The following is a 17674-nucleotide window of genomic DNA, read 5'->3' on the forward strand; positions in this document are numbered from 1 at the left end:
CCGGTTTGCTTCGACCGTCAGCTGGGCCCTCCTGACCGCCCCTGCGCTAAACCTACCTTTATTTCTTCGTTTTTAGCCCAGCTGAAAGACGCAGCAGAGCATATTGCCATGCCTCAGCGGTTCTGCAATTTAATGCGCTTGTGCGAAGCAAACCGGTGGTAACACCGGTTAGAACCCACCACTGCACCACAGATGCCCCTGACATGAGTGATGTCAAGCTGGCCATGCCTACCCTCACCATGCCCACCCTGGCCCCTCGAGGTCAAACACAACCCTGATGCGGCCCTCAATGAAATCGAGTTTGACACCCCTGGTTGTTCTGATCTTCGTGGTTCTGTTCTAACCAAGAAGCAGACTCCTTACCCTGACAAAAATCCCTTTTTATTAAGTTACCGTGAATTTCTTTCATTTACACTCAGCAAAGTCTTTCAAGGGAGAATTTTATAGTCACAGACTTTATCTGGCTTGGAGAGCTGTCAGGCCGGTATCTTCAAAACTTGGCAAGGAGACTTTTGGAGAGTCACAAACCAATGAGGCAAACTAATTGTCTCCTGCAAACTCCACTTCTCTTTCGCTCCTCTTTTATTCCCTCTGGGAAGGGCCATTCATCCACCTGTGGCCTTACTCCCAAGTCGACCCTTGTTCTTTAGCTGTTCCTTTTGTCTGGCAACTCTGCACATGCGCACACTGGGAACAGGGTCCAGCTGTTCTTCTGCCCCACTGATATCTGACTCTGAAGGCAGCTGATAACTGGCATACGGCCCTGACCCCCTCTCTGCCTCCGACGCAGAGCCCTCATCAGAGCCTTCCCCAGACTCCAAGACTGGCTCATGTTCCTCCCCAACCTCCTCACTGTCTGAATTTGCTGCCAGCTCTGCTGGCGGGCCACAACAGTGGTGTATATCATGCCAAGAATCATCTGATGGTATACAGTATAAGTTGATTGGTGCCAAAATAGATATCCTGGAAACTTTAGGTTGTTCTGAATTCCTTGAAGGTAGGAAAACCAGCATAGGTGTAACTTAGATGATCTCAATGAGCATTTTTGTTTTCTCTCTGGCCCTGATTCAGAGCTTTCCTCCCATCCAAGAGGAGGAATCCTATTACCTCCAGTGAACTTTGAAGCAGCTCGCCAATTCATCTCCTTGAGTGGGGTACAACAGCACGTTGAAAGAGATGAACGATCAGCGTATTGTCTGTTGAAATCTGGTATACGGAATCCAAAGAGCTTGATCAAAAGATTGCAGGGGTGCTAAAAGATTTTTGGAGGGTCCCCGCCCGGCAGAACCAGTTTGCTTTGTGAAGTCTGCACTAGTTTTTGTGCAGAATGCCTGATGCAATTAGCAGACGATGGAAGTATTCTTATTTTCAAAAAAGGAGAACCATGAAGGGATGACTTGTATTGGCGTATCTTCTTTAGAGATGCCAAAGGCATGGAATAGAGTGTCCTTTCCGAAGTGGAAACAGGGGGGAAAAAATTCAGCAGATGAAGTATACAGTATATACCAGTGACGGTGAACCTTTCTGGCAGTAAGTGCCCAAACAGGAATGTGCGTTCATGTGCGCATGCCGGAGTGCCGGAAACCCGAAAAGCAGCTGGCAGGTGTGTATGCACGTGCCAGTCAGCTGGTCTGTGGTTTCCTGCACGCACATGAGCGCCGACCAGCTGGCCTTTGTGTGCACCGGAGCACCGGAAACTCGAACACCACCTGGCTGGCGCATACATGCCTGTTTTTGGGCCAGTCTTGGCCATTTTCAGGCCATTTTTCAGGCCCTTTTTGGCCCGAAAAACAGCCAAAAAATGGCCCAGAAAAAGCCCCCAAAAATGGCCTGTTTGGGGGGCATTTTTCAGGCTGTTTTCCAGCACTCCGGCACCTGACCAGCTGGCGATGGCGCGAGTGTCCACAGAGAGGGCTCTGCACGCCACCTCTGGCACACCTGCCATAGGTTTGCCATCACGGGTATATACCGTGTTTCTCTGAAAATAAGACCAAATTGTATTTTTTTTTGACCCCCGAAAAAATGGCTAGAACTTCTTTTCAGGAGGGTCTTAACCAGTGGTGGGATTCAAGTAATTTAACAACCAGTTCTCTGCCTTAATGATTTCTTCCAACAACCAGTTTGCCAAACTGCTCAGAAAGTTAACAACTTTCTGTTCTCCTGAAGTGGTGCGAACTGGATGAATCCTACCACTGGTCTTATTCCCCACCCCCATGTACTGGTATGAGGCAGGGTGGGATGAGTGGCCCCTTGTGCCAGCTTCCCGAAGGGTTGCAACAGGCAGTCCCACCATCCATGAAATAGGTGCTTCGTGGGTGCCGCTCAGGCCGCCGACTTCAGCAAATGGGGTAATTTCTCCCCCCCCCACCTGCAGATTGTTCTTTCAAAGAGGAGTTTCACCGCGACGAAGAGTTGGCTAGAGGCAGCGTTTGCGTCAGATTGGGGTTTCCCCTGCCTGTCCTCTTTTTCTCAGTCTGTGCTGCCCCAATGCAGAGCCGATAAGAGAGCTGCAGCGCCCGCCAGGGCCCAAAGAGTGCTGGGCTCAGCGTAGGTGTAAGCCCAATGCCCGCAGCACTGAATAGGCATGCAGCCAGCTTTGCAGGCTGAGGAACTCTGGGAGTTGAAGTCCACAAGTCTTAAAAGAGCCAAGTTTGCAGACCCCTGGACTAGTGCTTTCTTTGCATTGTATTCTCCTGAGACCATCTATGAAATAAAATACCAAATAAAACCTCCCTTCTTCAATTTATTTTTACTTACTTTTATAGAGAATTTTACATAAAGGAAAAGAAAAAGTAGAAAGAAAGAAAAAAAAAACAAAGTTATGAAATGTAATGACTTCTAGGTTTAATTACAATAAGATAAGTAAAATCTTATAATCCTTCTTAGATATTATACAAATCCCTTCAGCCCCTCGCTTAATCCATATCTTTTTTTTAATCTTCAAACCCATAAATCATATCATGTTTTCTTGTTTCAGCAAAAAGTCCCTATAAGGTTTCCAGTCCTTTAGAAAAGTTTTTGTTGTTTTTCCCCCCACTCTGACTGAACAGGTCAACTTCACCATGTCAGCAAATTCTCACATTTTCCCAATCTCTTCCTCCACTGTGGGAATGTCATTGTTCTTTCATTGTTGCACATACAATAGTCTTGTGCAGCGAACATGTAGAAAATCAATTTGCCATGTGTCTTTTCCAATGCAATGTCTATAAGTCTCAGTTAAAAACTCAAAAAGTTCTCTTTACAATATTTATCTTTTAAAATCCTTCAAATCGTTCTGCGAATTAGTACCCAACATTTCTTAGCTTTCTTAGAAGCCCACCGTGCATGAGAAAATGTCCTTTTTCATGTTTTTCACAGTTCTGCTTTGAAATATCTTTGTACATATTTTTTTATTATTGTTGTGGTCCATCAGCAGCCTACGAAGCTGGCAACGGAGTCGGACAGCGATGAGGCTGAGGTGAGGCCAGGGCCACCTGGAAGTGAGGTGCGGACTCCGGAGCCTCCAGAGACTGATAGTAGTGAGGCAGAGGAACAGGAGGAGCCTGTTCCTAATGCACGCATGAGAAGAGCTGCCAAAAGGCAAGAGCAGCTCAAGCAGAGAGGACAACTCGGGAGTAGGGCCAGAAGATGATTGTCCCATCCCATAAGGCTTAAAACAGACCAGCACTGGTGTTTCAGCTTGCCAGAAAACAACATTGTAGCTGCATCCTCTGCTTCGTGTATGTCTTTGTTTTTGTGGCTTCTGGACATTTGCCAGGAAGGGCCTTTGGCTGTTTGCCCAATTGGACTAAGGTTTGTGAGATAACTGAGGAATTTGTGTTGGGAGGCATTTGTTTTAATTTGAGTTGAACGACGCTGGGAATGAAGTAATTCCCAGCTGTTCGAATAAAGTTTATTTTTCCACGGAGTAAGTTTATTACTACCTACTTGGGCCTGGGTCACAACAAATATTTCTCTGGTGTCCCTTCTTTTGTTACAGGACTGGGACCAGAGATAAACTGAAAGAATAGCCATTGTTTGGTCTCCTGACCCTCTAGCCCAGGGCAAGCAAATTCTTGGTTTGGTTTGGTGATATACGCAAAATACAGATAGCCTTGAATTATAATTGGTTGCTTAGCAATTGTTCAAAGTTACAATGGACTTCAAAGGTAACTTAGATACTGAGATGGATAAATGAACAAATGGGCAAAAAAAGCCTCAAAAATGGGCCAAAAAAAGCCCTGAAAACGGGTTGAATAAAGTCTGTAAAATGGGCAGAAAAAGCCCTGAAGATGGGCTGAAAAAAACCCCCAAAAATGGGCTGAAAAAAGGCCTGAAAAAAGAAAAAAGCCTAAAAATGGGCCCCAAAAGCTTCAAAAACGGGTCGAATAAAGCCTCAAAAATGGGCAAAAAAAGCCCTGAAAACGGCTTGAATAAAGTCTGTAAAATGGGCAGAAAAAGCCCTGAAGATGGGCTGAACCCCCCCCCAAAAGTGGGCTGAAAAAAGGCCTGAAAAAAGAAAAAAGCCTAAAAATGGGCCCCAAAAGCCTCAAAAACGGGTCGAATAAAGCCTCAAAAACGGGCAAAAAAAAAGCCCTGAAAATGGGCTAAAAAAATATGGGCCGAAAAAAGCCTCAAAAATAGGCTGAAAAAAGGCCTGAAAAAGGCAAAAAAAAAAGGCCCGAAAACGGGGTGTGCAGAGGCCAAAAAACAGCTGGTGGGTGGGCGGGGCTTTGGTAATATTTGGTCTATAAGACGCACAGACATTTTCACCCCCTTTTGGGAGACAAAAAAGGGTGTCTTATAGTCTGAAAAATACCGTAATCGCAATTTATGATGTTTTTGCCAAAAACCAGCATTTATTTTACATTTACAGCAAATACATAGTGCATTTTAAAACCCTATGAAGCGGTGTATACGTCTAAGTACTATTGCTGTTGCTATTTCCATTTTTTGGCAAAAATACCCCATAGTAAACCATGAAGTTCACCTAATGACCCTGCCAAAAAAAAAAGTTCATGAAATCGGGGGGGGGGGTTTGCAAGGGTGATCCACTTTATGACCGACACAACTTAACAACCTTAATGGGCAAGCTCCGTTACGATCATAAGTTGAGAACTTACATATATAGCCAACAACGACGTGAGGTGGAAAGGGGTTGTGCTAACACAATGTACGTTGGGCTTCTTCTAGAAAGGAAAACATTTATGTTTTCAAGAACTGGGCAAGCATTTTTTATTTTTTGGGGTGGAGTGTTAATATGGCCTGTTGGGCACAATATGGGATTGGTTTGGCACAGGGGTGGTATTTATTTACTGTCCCTACCTGTTATGTATTTGAATTTTGGAGGGAACTTTTGGAGGGAAAATGCACGTTGGTGATTGGCTGGTGCCTCAGCCAGAATGGTATATAAGGAGGGCTGCTCCACTGTTCCAGTTGCTGGGTTCACACCATACAATAAAGAGTTGTCGTTACCAACCTGTCTCCTGCCTCCTCAATCACCCGACATAACACTACTGGTTTGCAAATGTGAGCGTGCGCCATCCACGCATGCGCCCAACCTCAAAAACATGCCTAAATAGGATGGCATAGAGCCAGATTTCCGCTGCTGGTTCGGGCGAACCTGTCTAAAATGGCTGAATACCACCTCTGGTTTGGCAATGTTTTATTCTGGGATATTTTTCAGTTTCCCAGTTTAGTCCTGGGAATGGGATCTGGTAGTCCCATCCAGGTACCCAACAGGTCTAATCCTGGTTAGCTTTTTGAGGCTAGTCAAGATCAGCCATTTTACTTGCAACAATAACACTTGGTAAGGAAAGACAAGGATAGAGAAAGCTCGAATAGAATTCTTCAAAATGAAAAAGGTCTTCTGCAGTCACGACATAAGCCTAAGATTGAAAACCAGGCTTGTCAGATATTGCATCTGCTCTACGGAGTGGAGGGTTGGTCTCTGACAGAAAAGCCACTTGAAAAGACTGGAAGCGTTTGAAATATGGATTTACAGGCGGCTGTTACCTATATGCTGGGTTGACAAAGTCAGAAATGAGGAGGTGATAAGCCACCTGGGAAAGCCAAGAGAAATCATCAAAACCACAAAAAAAGCGAAAGTTAGACTATTTTGGATATGTGATGCGACACCCGAAAAAATACGGCATACTTCACTTAATCCTCCAGGGAAAAAGGTTGAAGGCCAACGAGGTCCAGGCAGAAGAAGAACATCATCATGGCTTCAAAATCTAAGGGACTGGTTTGGACAAAACTCAGCAGCACTTTTTTGTGTGGCCGTTGATAAAAATAGAATTGCCATCATGATCGCCAACGTCCGATGACGGATATGGCAGAAGAAGAAGAAGTGTTATTATCCCACTATTTTCTTTTCTTTAAGAAATGCCACATCTGATGTCTTGCAGTTAAATGGGTGTGCGTGGCTAGGTGTGCGTGGCTAGGTGTCCAACTAATAAGTGACTTTAGATTTTGCCATTAAACCACCACTTTACGATACGTGGACTTCAAATCCAGAATTCCTCAGCCTTCTTCCTGACTGGGGTATTCTGGAACTTGAAGTCCACGTATCTTAAAGCTGTTTGAGGTTGTGAAGCACTTTGTTAGACTATATCTAACGTGATGGCGAATCTATGGCATGCGTGCCATTTGTGGCATGTGGAGCCATAACTGGGGGCACGTGAGCGTTGCCCTAGCTCAGCTCCAGCGTGCATGCACGCACCGGCCAGCTGATTTTCGGGCGTTCTGGTCCATTTCTGGTCTCTGTCTGGAGGGCCTCCGGGGGGGGGAGTCCATTTTCACCCTCCCCAGACTTCAAGAAAGGCTCTGGAGCCTGGGGAGGGGAAAAACAGGCTCCCCCAGCTTTTGGCACATGACGGCAAAAAGGTTAGCCATCACTAGACTATATTACGTTGTCCATGGGGTCGCGATGGGTCGGACACGACTTTGCAACTAACAACAACAACAAAATGGCATTGGGCCGGGATACTTACGGGACCGTCTACTGCCACCGATTGCCTCCCACCGACCCGTTCGCTCCCACAGGGAGGGACTCCTCAGGGTGCCGTCAGCCAGGCAGTGCCGGCTGGCGACGCCCAGGGGAAGGGCCTTTTCTGTGGGGGCTCCCACCCTCTGGAACGAACTTCCCCCAGGACTTCGTCAACTTCCTGACCTTCGAACCTTTCGCCGCGAGCTTAAGACACATCTTTTCATCTGCGCAGGACTGGATTAGGATTTAAAAAATTTTAATTTGGTTTTAATGGGGGTTTTATTATTCTATTGGGGTTTTAATATTCGGCCGTATGTAATAAGTTTTTTAATTGGGGTTTTAATTTGTATTTATGTATATTTTTACGTGGCTGTTAACCGCCCTGAGTCCCTCGGGAGATAGGGCGGTATATAAATTTGATTAAATAAATAAATAAATAAATAAAAAGACTATATTAAACAAAATCTTTTCTCATTGTTCCCTTTCTGTTTATAGAAGCAAACTGCTGTCTCTTTTGATGGGAGCGTATTTTTCTTTCTTTCTTTCTTTTTTTTTGGAATTGCTGTGTGGTGTTTCTTTTTAACTGCCTGGAATGTAACCAACAGGGTAGGAATGTTAGTCCAGCCTAGCTGTTCCCAATCAGGAAATTGTTATCTGGTCTCTTTTTTTCCCCATTTCAAGCAAACAGAAAATTCAAGGCATTCGCATCAGATGGGTTGGCTACATTCTTTTTTGGGATTCTGGCAAGGCTTATATATGCACAGGCATGTGTGGGTAAATATATATGTGTGTGTTAAAGAACAGCAATGATCAACTCACAGATCTGTTACAGGCAATGTGACCCCATGTTATAAGGGGAAGATTTTGTGATACATCAGAGATAGTTAAGGGGAATTATACATAAGCAAACATTAGTATTAATATTACAGTTATTATTATTATTATTATTATTATTATTATTATTATTATTATTATTATTATTATTATTATCTCTTTTATTCATTAAACATGAAACTCAGTCAACTGAACATTTAAAAATATGTCACAAATACGATTGACTGGTGTTAATCTCTATATATAAAAGCGAAAACCACTCAAGCCGTAATCACGAAATCTCCAGAACCGTAAAGCCTACAAACTTGAAATTTGACACGTATGTTCCTCTTGGCTTCTAGAAAGGATTTTTCGAAATGACCATCAGAGCATTAGTATTTCCTATATTATTATAACACGCTTTGATGCTAATGAGTTCTACTCCCCCTCCCCACCTGAAAAGAAATATGTTCCAAATGCAAAACTCAAGCAGAGGAGAGGAGTTTCACTTTCAGTTTTATTTTCACAGCAGCTTTAATACTAAGCCACGGCTAGGGTCCTTCCTGTCTCCTTCTTGCTCACACAGCAAATTATTTTTGAGTTTCCAAACACCCCTCAACTCTCTCACACAGTGACAGGATGCTACCCAGGTGAATACCGATGAATGCTGCGAGCTGGGACATTCTACTGTCCCTTCCCCTCTGTTCCAACTGCTAGTTGCATTATATTAACACACTGATGCTATGGAGTTACACATTCTACATTAAGTTTCAGGCTTTAAGTGTCAATTTATCAAGCCTGAGCACATAATTTCGTAGCAAAACACGAGCGTCCAGCTAGTGGTTGATACGGGTTGCTGTCAGCGTCCTAGGTATCAACCAACTATCTTCTTAAAATATATGATGTTCCAAGTTCCAAGTTTTTGCAGTTCGGCTGGTGTTATTGAAGGAAGCTGCAATTTCTTGATGTATTTTGTAAAATTCTTGGACTTGGTACCAAATGCTAATGTTCTAATCTTGATCCTCTCTAATCTTGATTGCAAAAAATATGACTTCAGAGTAGTAAATGTCTGGAACACTCTACCTGAGGGAGTCAAACTATTCTTCAAAGCATCTGAGGACAGGACAAGAAGCAACGGGTAGAAACTAATCAAGGAGAGAAGCAATTTAGAACTAAGGAGAAATTTCCTGACAGTGAGAACAATTAATCAGCGGAACAACTTGCCTGCAGAAGTTGTGAATGCTCCAACACTGGAAGTTTTTAAGAAGAGATTGGACAACCATTTGTCTGAAGTGGTGTAGAGCTGTGATGGCGAACCTATGGCACGCATGCCCGAAGCGGCACGCGGGCCCAAAGTGGCATGCAGAAGCATGTCACCTGACACATGCAGGATCGCCCATTTCTCTTCTGGGTTTCCAGCACACGCGTGCGCACCGGCCAGCTAGTCTTCTGGTTACTGGTGCAGAGCGCGAGGCTGGCAGAAGGAGGAGCCGCCGCTGTCTCTTCAAAAATGCTGCGATGGCAGCCATTTGCACCAGCAAAGAGGCAATTCTGCTTTGCCAGTGTGAACGGCCTTCAATGTGGATCCTGGGCAGTGCAGCTTCAGAGCCTTTCCAGGCAGGCAGGTGGGCGCAGGGGAACGACTGGCCGGAAGTAGCCCCAGGGCACATGCGTGGTGACCCAGGGCACATGCACGGGGGTGGCTGGGGTGCATGTGGGGGGATACGTGCATGTGTAGAGCGCACATGGGGAGTTTGTGCGCACATGTGCAGTGGGGCGCATTGCATTATGGGTGCTGGCACATACACGTGCTATCACGTGCATGGACACACACTTTCAGCACACAACAACAAAAAGGTTACCTATCACTGGTATAGGGTATCCTGCCTAAGCAGGGGGTTGGACTAGAAGACCTCCAAGGTACCATCCAACTCTGTTATTCTGTTCTATTCATTGTAATCAGTGGTGGGTTGCTCCCGGTTCGGATCGGTTCTATAAAACTGCTAGTAAAACCTGCGGGAGGCTCCGCCCACTGACCCGAACATCATCAAAAGTGATCTGCGCATACAAAAGAGTGCGCGCATGAGCACGATGCGAACCATTAATAAAGGTAAGTAGAACCCATCCCTGATTGTAATATGAGGAAACATCTTCTTAAGAGGAGCAGTGTGGATCCAGAGAAATCTTTAATACTGCAGCAGTATGTTGGGGGTAATTTTGTGGTCTCTTTGGCTGTCATCCCTCCTCAGCAAAACAAATAAATGACTCTCACATACTTGTCAAGGAATTTAAAAGACTGTGTGCCCTTTGCCTGCCCTGTGATTACAAAGCTTGGTGACACCTTGGATGGATAATTATGGCCTCCTGACATGTTATAAACATACCATTTCTTGGAATCTTTTTTTCAACTACACTTCTTATTTGAAGAACAGAACAGAATGATGGAATTGGAAAGGGGCCTTGGAGGTCTTCTATTCCAACCCCCTGCTCAGGCAGGGGACCCTATACCAGTGATGGCTAACCTTTTTGGCCTCACGTGCCAAAAGTGGGGGTAGTGCAGGGGGGTCGCACATGCATGTGCCCACACCCATAATTTATAGGGCCGTGGTAGCTCAGGCTGGTAAGAAGCCTGTTATCAGAACACAGCAGCCTGCAATTACTGCAGGTTCAAGCCTGGCCCAAGGTTGACTCAGCCTTCCATCCTTTATAAGGTAGGTAAAATGAGGACCCAGATTGTTGGGGGGGCAATAAATTGACTTTGTAAATATACAAATAGAATGAGACTATTGCCTTATACACTGTAAGCCGCCCTGAGTCTTCGGAGAAGGGCGGGATATAAATGTAAATAAATAAATAAATAAAAATAATGTGCCCCACGCATGCACGCGCAAACCCCCCCACGCTCCCCCAGCTTTTGGCACACAATGGCCCGGTGGGCCCGGTAGGCCTGTTTTTCGCCCTCCCCAGGCTCCGGAAGCTTTCTTGGAGCCTGGGGAGGGCGAAAATGCCCCTCCCTCAGGATACCAGAACAGCCCATTTCCTGACTTCTGGTAGGACTGGAAGGCCCGTTTTTCACCCTCCCCAGGCTCCAGAGGCTTTCTAGGAGCCTGGGGAGAGTGAAAACGGCCATCCCCACCCCCCGGTGGCTGGAAACAGCCCATTTCCCGACTTCTGGAGGGCCCGGAAGGCCCAAAACTCAGCTGGCAGGCACGTGCCTGTGCACTGGAGCTGAGCTAGGGCAACGCTCGCTTGCCCACAGATATGGCTCCACATGCCACCTGTGGCACACGTGCCATAGGTTCGCCATCACAGGCCCATACCATTTCAGACAAATGGCTGTCCAGTCTCTTCTTAAAAACCTCCAGTGATGGAGCGCCCACAACTTCAGAAGGCAAGTTGTTCCACTAGTTAATTGTTCTCCCTGTTAGGAAATTTCTCCTCAGTTCTGGGTTGCTTCTCTCCTTGATTAGTTTCCATCCATCGCTTCTTCTTGTCCTGCCTTCAGGTGCTTTGGAGAATAACTTGACTCCCTCTTCTTTGGGTCAGCCCTTCAAATATTGGAAGACTGCTATCACGTCACCCCTCGTCCTTCTTTTCATTGAACTAAACATACCCCATTCCTGCAACCACTCTTCGTACATTTTACCCTCCAGTTTCCTAATCATCCTTGTTCTTCTCTGCATTCTTTCCCGAGTCTTAGCATCTATTTTATATTGTGGCGATCAGAATTGGTCTGATTGCTATCATCAATTCATTACTGTCATCATCAAACTTCTCTTAGTTTTCTTCTAAAATCCAAGGGACATCTACATCCACATGCCTTAACTTAAGCCAAGCCGATCTAGTCCGGTTTTAGAGCCAGCGAAGAAATGAATCGTTTATTTATTTATTGGAAATATTAATAATGTACCATTTTCTTTTACCACAAGCCGGCAAAATACTTGATCCTCATCCCTGTCGTAGGCCTTGGTGGAACTCTTCCTCTCAGTTTAACTCTTAGATCGAAGTTTATTTTATTTATATGGTGTGTTGTTTTTTTAAAAAAATATATTCTAGAATCATCTCCGATGAACCAGTGGGTTAGAAAAAAGGGTGTGAGGTAAGAGATGCTACCCTTAAAATAGACAGGGCCCGACATTTAACTGAAGTCGGATTTCAAGAGCTAATCCTCCTACATTTATCTGTTAATAATAAAAATACCCAACCTCTCCCTTCAATGTATCCTGACACTGGTTCAAATATAGTTACATTATTGGGTGATGCTATCAAGTATTTGTGGAGCCCTGGACAGATGAAGGAGGCTATCTGTCAAGAGGTCCATAGGCGGTACCTATTTTAGAAACACCCAAAATGGACTTGTTCTCCTTCCTTTTTCCGCTTAGAATATTTGAATACCCGCCGAGGTGTGATTTCTAGCCTTTTCAAGAATTATAAATAGACTTGTCAGGAGACAAATTTATTTTCCCTGAAGCAAAGAACAAGTGAATGCTTTCCTACATTTCTGAATTCTGAACCCAACCAGCCTAATAGTTAGCTTTTCTTCAATATCCCAGTAGAAGAGCCTCTGGTGGCTCAGACTGCTAAGACAGTCTGTTATTAACAGCAGCTGCTTGCAATTATTGCAGCTTCAAGTCCCACCAGGCCCAAGGTTGACTCAGCCTTCCATCCTTTATAAGGTAGGTAAAATGAGGACCCAGATTGTTGGGGGCAATTAAGTTGACTTTGTATGTAATATACAAATGGATGAAGACTATTGCTTGGGGCCTGGGTACTTACGGGACCGCCTGCTGTTACCTCATGCCTCCCACCGACCCGTACGCTCACACAGAGAAGGACTTCTCAGGGTGCCGTCTGCCAAACAATGTCGGCTGGCGGCCCCCAGGGGAAGATCCTTCTCTGTGGGGGCTCCTACTCTCTGGAACGAGCTTCCCCCTGGTCTACGCCAAATACCTGACCTTCGAACCTTTCGCCGCAAATTGAAAACACACCTGTTCATTCGCGCGGGGCTGGCTTAAGGCTTTTCTCTTCAACTGTCTAGATTTTAAATTTTAAATTCTATTTATGTTTTTAAATTGGGGTTTTTAGATTTTAAATATTTTAATTTTTCGGCCAAATTGTATAATAAGTTTCTTAATTCATTTTTAATTGTACATGGTTTATGTTTTATCTTGGCTGTACACCGCCCTGAGTCCTTCGCGAGAAGGGCGGTCTAGAAATCCAATAAATAATAATAATAATAATAATAATAATAATAATAACAACAACAACCACAACAACAACAACAACTATTGCTTAACATAGTGTAAGCTGCCCTGAGTCTTCGGAGAAGGGCGGGATATAAATGCAAATAAATAAAAAAAAGAAAATTGTTGAGGCCTGCCGGTGAAGCTGGCAACAGAGTCAGATAGTGAGGAGGTTGGGGAGGAATATGGGCCAGTCCTGGAGGCTGGGGAAAGCTCAGATGAGGGCTCTGCGTCGGAGGCAGAGAGGGAGATAGACAGCAACGAGGCAGAGGAACAGCTGGAGCCCGTTCCCAGTGTGCGGATGCGTAGAGCTACCAGAAGACAAGAACAACTCAGAAAGCAGGGTCGACTTGGGAGTAAAGCCACACCTTGGAGGTGATTGGCCCCTCCCATAGGAAACAAAAGGGGAGCGAACCGGGAGGGGGCTTTTGCAGGAAACAATTCATTTCAAGCGTGGAAAGTTCTGTTTGTGACTCTAAGAGACTCTGTGCCAAGTTTTGCCTTACTCTGCCTTTGGAAACAAGTTACGTGGTAGCTTGCCAAGTGAGATAAGATGGGTTGAGAAATATTCCTTTGAAAATCTGTTTGGACAAGCCTTGCTGACTGTGAATGAAAGTAATTCACAGTTGTGTAAATAAAAGAGGCTTTGCCGGGACCCATTCCTGCCTCCTAAGGGAGCCTAGGTCAGAACAAGAATATTTGTAGCAGAGGGTTGAACTGTGCGGTCCGAGCTTGGTTGTTTTCTTGCAGACATTTCATGACTCAGCAAGTTGATATTGACCAGAGGTCTCCAGCCGTGGGGACTTTATGACTTGTGGGCTACAACTCCCAGAATTCCTCAGTTGGCCATGTGCCCAAGGAATTCTGAGAGTTGAAGTCCACAAGTTATAAATGTCTATGGAGATTCTCAGTCATCCAGGTCATGGTTGTCCCTAACCAAGCTTTTTCAAAAGGTAACTTTTTTTTTGAAGGTGTTTCGCTTCCCATCTGAGAAGCTTCTTGAGCTCTGACTGGATGGTGGGGAATGGAAGGATTTATACTCCTTGCAGACAGCTGGTTATTTGCATTCTTTGTTGAGGCCGCTTGGGAGTTTATCTGTGTCAATTTTGTTTTCAATTTTGAAATCAAAATTGAACAGCCCTCTCTCAACAGAGGGGGAGGGATACGACATTGTCTGTCTCCAGTCTGCAACACAGTCCTTTCAGCAGTTCCAAGAAGGCCCCTACACCCATTTGCACTACTCATTGACCCTGAGGACACAGATAAACCTCCAGGTGGCCTCAATGACTCTTTTAAAAAGATGCAAATGACCAGCTGTCTGCAGGGAGTATAAATCCTTCCATTCCCCACCATCCGGTCAGATGTTGTGACTGAGGCCCAAGTAGTGATTACCAAACACAATTCAGTCCTGCACAAACTTATTTTATTAGAACAGATGAGAATTAATTCATTCTCCTTCGGCCTTATCACCAACCTTTGTTGTCTTTGGCAACCTGCCAAAGGCTGTTCTTGGCAAAACCCCCACAAAGTTCAAGAGATGCTGACAAGAAGCAATGGAATCAACGTTGTTTTTCTACAAAGAACCCAACGGCTCATTGCTGCTCTTTTAAGCCTTATGGGAGTGACCAATCATCTCCTGGCCTTACTCCTGAGTCGTCCTTTTGGCTTCAGCTGCCTCTTGCCTTCTGGCAGCTCTTCGCATGTGTGCACAAGGAACAGGCTCCTCCTCTTCCTCTTCCTGTCTGCTGTCTGCCTGTGGAGGCTCCGGAGTCTGTGCATCGCTCCCAGATGGCCCTGGTCCCATCTCTACCTCCAACGCAAAGCCCTTGTCTGGGCCTTCCCCTGACTCCGGGACTGGCCCATTGTCCTCCCCAGCCTCTTCACTGTACGACTCCTCTGCCAGTCTACAGGCCACCGGCGGACCACAATTTAGATGAGAAACAAAACATCTTCAAAGAAAAACCAGAAAGTCCAGTCGCCTCTTGAAAAATGCACCTTTGGGACAACCATGACCTGGATGACTGAAAATCTCCATACAGTCGGCATAAACATCTAAACTGAATTGTTTTGCTAAAGTCTGTCGAACTGACATGGTTTGCGTCTCCCGTCCATCTGTATCTGCAGTACCTCTTTAAAGGATGACACTGAATGACTTGTGTTAGTAGTTTGTCTTCTTTAACAGGAAGAGCAGCTCAACGGTAGAATCAATTTCCTAGGGTTAATTGGTTTCTTCGGCAAGGTAACTGACAAGGATGGCTGACAGGATCATCTAGTTTTGGGCTCTGCTGGGTAGGCACTCGTTAAGAATGCTTTAATCTTAACTCCTGCATTGCCCGTCAAGATGGACACATTTCTTTCGCGGGCGTTTCTTCCACCTCTTTGATCCAGTGTTGGATGGTTCTGGATTGTGACTCTAGATAGGTAGACTCACAACCTGTGACCTGTATCCTCTAGAATAGAATAGAATAGCAGAGTTGGAAGGGACCTTGGAGGTCTTCTAGTCCAACCCGCTGCTTAGACAGGAAACCCTACTCCACTTCAAACAAATGGTTATTCCACATCTTCTTAAATACTTCCAGTGTTGGAACACCCACAACTTCTGCAGGCAAGTTGTTCCACTGATGAATTGTTCTAACTGTCAGGAAATTTCTCCGTAGTTCTAAGTTGCTTCTCTCCTTGATTAATTTCCACCCATTGCTTCTTGTCCTGCCTTCAAGTGCTTTGGAGAATAGCTGAACTCCTTCTTCTTTGGGGCAGCCCTGAGATATTGGAATACTGCTATCATGTCTCCCCTAGTCCTTTTTTTCATTAAACTAGACATACCCAGTTCCTGCTACCGTTCTTCATATGTTTGAACCTCCAGTCCCCTAATCATCTTTGTTGCTCTCTCTATACATTTTGTGGAATAAGGCCTGTTAAGGTCAGTGGGTCTTGCTATTTGGTACCCAATTGTCAGTTTTGGTTTTAGTGTCAGATTGCCGTTGGATCTAGTGGGAGGGAGATGGGTACAGGTAATCCTCAACCTACCACCAAAATTGAGCCCACAATTTAGGTTGCTAAGCAAGACATTTATTAAGTGAGATTTGCTCCATTTTATGATACATTTCTTGCCACATCTCGAAGTATTTCTAGCTAGTCCAATCCCCTGTTTAAGCAGGGGACTCTACACCATTTCTGACAGATGGCTGTCCAGTCTCTTCTTGAAAGCTTCCAATGATGAAGCTTCCACAACTTCTGAAGGCAACTTCTGTTCCACTGGTTGATTGTTCTCACTGTCTAGGTCAGGGGTAGTCAACCTTTTTATACCTAATGCCCACTTTTGTATCTCTGTTAGTAGTAAAATTTTCTAACCGCTCACAGATTCCACATTAATGCTCCATGTATCGTCATCTGTGCATGCCTCTCGCGCATCGTGGGTTGGGTTTGGGGGGGGGCACCGACTACCAGCTCTGCTTGTCTGTTACAGCTGGGTGGTGTGGAGGGAGATGCGCGAGCTATTCTGGGACGAGGCTGTTTTGTTTACGGTTGCACTATAGCGCCATTTAGTTTCACTTATGTAACGTGAATTAAACTTATGCACGGGCAATGCAAATAGTATATTTTCAGAAATTTAAATTGTCACAGGGAATTTTATGAAAACCTAATGGAAATGTTTTTAAATAATGCTATGAAATTTTTTTTTTTAAGTCAGTTAAATTTAAAAAAAGGAAAGTGCTTCAGTATCGGACAAAACCCCTACCGCCCATCATGAAAGCTGGAACGCCCACTAATGGGCGGTAGGGACCAGGTTGACTATCACTGGTCTAGGTTGAATCACTCTCCTTGATCAGTTTTCATCTGCTTGCAAAAGTGGGTCACATGATTCCAGGATTCTGCAAGATATAAATATAAATTGGTTGTCAATAATCTGAACATAAACCACATGATTCGTGGGCATGCTGCAATGGTCGTAAGTGTGAAAAATGGTCCTAAGTCTCATTTTTCAGGGCCGTTGTAACTTTGAACAGCCCCGAAATGAACTGTTGTAAGTCGAGGACTACCTATATAAGGTCTATTTTCCACCCTTGGAAAATGCGACTAGGCTAGTCTTCCTAGGAGGAGAAACCTTGGTGTGCAGGGAAGAATTGTTGGATTTCACAAGCGCTGCGTTGTTTATGGAGTTCACATTGAGAGCTCATATTAGCTTATGAGCGTTTATTTAAAAGAAATAGAACGTTGGCTGGGTAAGGATCTTCTTGAAGCCAAATGCTTTTTTATTTTTAGTGCCTAAGCTTTTCGAGCAGTGTCTCCCAACCTTGGCAACTTTTAAAATGCGTGGACCTCAACACCCAGAATTGGGGAATTCTGGGATTTGAAGTCCACACATTTTAAAAGGGCCAAGGCTGAGAAATATTATTTTAGAGACTGCAACTGGGTCACCCGTTATGCCCTGGTAGTAGGGATGGGCTGCTGGGGGGTTCACAGAGGTTCAAGAGAACCTCTAGCTAAGATTCTGTGCAGTACAGACAACCCCCAAATCCCACTCCTGGCTGGCCCCGCCCTGCCCACCCCACCTCTCCCAGGAGTCCCCGTGCGACCTGTTTTGGATGCAGGTAAGTGTAGGGTGCGTGGAGGCTCGGGGAGGGGGAAAAACGGGTCTACCGGAAGT

The 17674-nt window shown here is 45.0% G+C and overlaps 1 protein-coding gene across 1 annotated transcript in view; it reads left to right on the plus strand.

Annotated features, from left to right (window-relative positions):
• Window positions 1-17674, plus strand: part of FRAS1 (Fraser extracellular matrix complex subunit 1) — a 548508-nt gene that overhangs the window by 114548 nt on the left and 416286 nt on the right. The window lies entirely within an intron of this gene.

Source organism: Ahaetulla prasina, chromosome 8 (genome assembly GCF_028640845.1).
Source record: "Ahaetulla prasina isolate Xishuangbanna chromosome 8, ASM2864084v1, whole genome shotgun sequence".
Lineage (NCBI taxonomy): Eukaryota > Metazoa > Chordata > Lepidosauria > Squamata > Colubridae > Ahaetulla > Ahaetulla prasina.